This window comes from Aethalodelphis obliquidens, unplaced genomic scaffold (genome assembly GCF_003676395.1).
Source record: "Aethalodelphis obliquidens isolate GAN/ISIS:26980383/991018 unplaced genomic scaffold, ASM367639v1 scaffold47, whole genome shotgun sequence".
Taxonomy (NCBI): domain Eukaryota; kingdom Metazoa; phylum Chordata; class Mammalia; order Artiodactyla; family Delphinidae; genus Aethalodelphis; species Aethalodelphis obliquidens.
The window spans coordinates 3,749,210-3,751,979 of NW_020837991.1; positions in this window are offsets into that span (position 1 = coordinate 3,749,210).

Below are 2,770 nucleotides of genomic sequence, written 5' to 3' on the forward strand. Positions count from 1 at the left end.
ACACACACACACACACACACACACACACACACACACACACACACACAATGTTTTACAGTCAATGCAGAGATTTATCCACTTTTTTTTCTGATTTTAAAATTTATTATAAGGTTATAGTCTCAAGACAAAGTGATATGGGTAAAGGGTAGAGAAATAGATCAGTGGAACAGAATAGAATCCACAAGAGACCCATGCGTATATGATTAAATGATTTTGGATAAAGTTGCTAGGGCAATCCCACTGGAAAATGAAAGCTTTCTTTTTCAGAAAATAACTTTTAATTTTATACTGTAGTATAGCTGATTAACAATGTTGTGTTCGTTTCAGGTATATAGCAAAGTGATTCAGTTATACATACATATGTATCTATTCTTTTTTCACATTCTTTTCCCATTATCCACATTTTTACCAACTTATTTGCTCATTGTTGCATCTATGCATCTCCCCTTCCTCCTGGGTTCAGTTTTATTTTTCACAAAGCTGCTCCTTTGGTAGTTTTTGAATAAGAGTATGAGAGTAAACATTCTCAGCCTTTCTTTGGCCAAATATGTCCTTCACCCTGATTTTGAGTAGTAGTTGTAGAATTCCATATTCTACATAGACACTAACTTTCCAGAGTACTTTGAGGATGCTATTTGTTTCTGGTAAGATTTCTGACAGTCTTAATGTTCCTTTGTAAATAATCTGTTTTTCTAATTGCTTTCATGATTTCTTTCTTGTTTTTTGTGTTTTATAATTTCACTACAAGGTTTCTAGGAATGGATTCAGTTTTATTTACTCTCTTTGGGAATTGTGTTGCTTCTGCCTGTGGATTCATGTCCTCTGTGATTTGGGGCAGTTCTTAGTTGTTGCCACTTTAACTGCACCTTCTTTCCATGCTCCCTTCTCTCTCCCTCTTGATTTTTTTTTTTTTTTTTTTTTTTTGGCTGTGCCCTGCAGTTCCTCAACCAGCTTCTGGGATCTTGGTTCCTCAAACAGTTGCCTGGGGCACTGGACCACCAGGGAATTACCCACAGAGGTTTTTTTTTAACAGCTTTTTTGAAGTATAATTTACATACCATTAAAGTTCACTCATTTAGAGTTTACAAATTAATGGTCTTTAGTATATTCACAGAACTGTGAAGCCATCACAACAGTCTAAGTGTAGAACATTCCATTATTTCAAAGAGAAGCTTGTACCATTATCAGTCACTTCCCCTCCCCTATTCCCACCCTCCCCAGCCCTGTCCACCGATTCTTATTTGACTATGGTTTTCTATTTCATGTATTTCAACTCGGGTCCAAATCAGAGTGTTCTTTTTTCCATAGTGTCTTGTTCTTTCATCATGGTTTCTATTTCTTCTTTCATAACTTAAGACATATTTAATGTATATTCTCTTTCAGACTGGTTATCTCAAGTTCTTGTTCTCCATTTGTTTTGTAATTATTTTGATTTTTAATGGGGATTGCTTTTACTATGGAAATGTGCCTGCGTTTGTTTGTAGGAGTGTTTCTACCAGAGGGGTCTGCACTTCTCCCAGGCCTGTAGTGTCAATAGCCTGGGAATACTTCTTCCAATAATTTCTCAGCTTAGGGATTCCCACAACATGGAACGTGCAGTGTAAATCTGAATTCAAACCCATACGTGGCACAAGTTTCAGGTTTTGATTCCTCAGATGAGACTTCTGTTTTTAACCTGGAGCCATGAATAATGACAAGCATCCTTGTCTTCCTGGGCCTCTGGGCAGAGCCTATCTTTTACTGACGTGACAGTCTTTCAAGTTCCTGGCTTTATGGAGGGGGCCCAGCCCACCTGGAGGCTGACCTGAAGCCTCTAGCTAATCAGACCTCATGCCACCTCTCTGACCCCAGCCAAGATTTCTGTCCTGTCACTTGGAACTTCACTCTGGCTTTCAGTTCCCAATTTTTGTTTTAATTAATTAATTTATTTATTTTTGGTTGCGTTGGGTCTTTGTTGCTGTGCACGTGGGCTTTCTCTAGTTGCAGCAAGCGGGGGCTACTCTTCATTGTATGCTCTACTCTTCAAATAAATAAACAAATAAATAAATTTATTAAAAAAAAAAAAAAAAGGCGGCAGGCAGAGCACGGGGACACAGAGGGCAGCCCTGTAGGCTCCTAGACTTGGTTCTGCCAAGACAAGTGTCTCTGGGTTCCTTTTAATACAGATATCACTGTGACTAGCGGGCCTCACTCTGCTTTATCCACAGTGTGTGTTCGTGTCAGCACGTATCCATGTCTCTAAGCTTTATACGGAACATTTCATAAACTTGACAGTGCTATTGCAATGAACAGGTGATTTACCAGAGAGGGAGGTCTGAGAGAAGACAAGGTATGAAATAGTCATTTTGGAGAGTGGCAGGTTGAAGGACCTGGGGGATGAATGTAGTCAGTCGTCTTGAAAGCCCTAAGGCTGTCCATACAAAGCTACTACAAGTGCTAGAAACCCAACAAAAGTACAAAAAGGGGGACTTCTTAATAGGGTAATGGCTTCATTGAAATGAAATTGAACTTCCAAGCCTCAGGAAGAGCAGGAACACATGCCATGAGTCTCCTCTTGGTCTCTGCTTGTTTCTTTCTTTTCTTTTCTTTTCTTTTTTAATATTTATTTATTTGGCTGAGCCGGGTCTTAGCTGCGGCATGCAAACACTCAGTTTCAGCATGTGGGATCTAGTTCTCTGACCAGGGATCAAACTTGGGCCCCCTGCATTGGGAGCGTGAAGTCTTAGCCACTGGACCACCAGGGAAGTCCCTCTGCTTTTTTTTTTTTTTT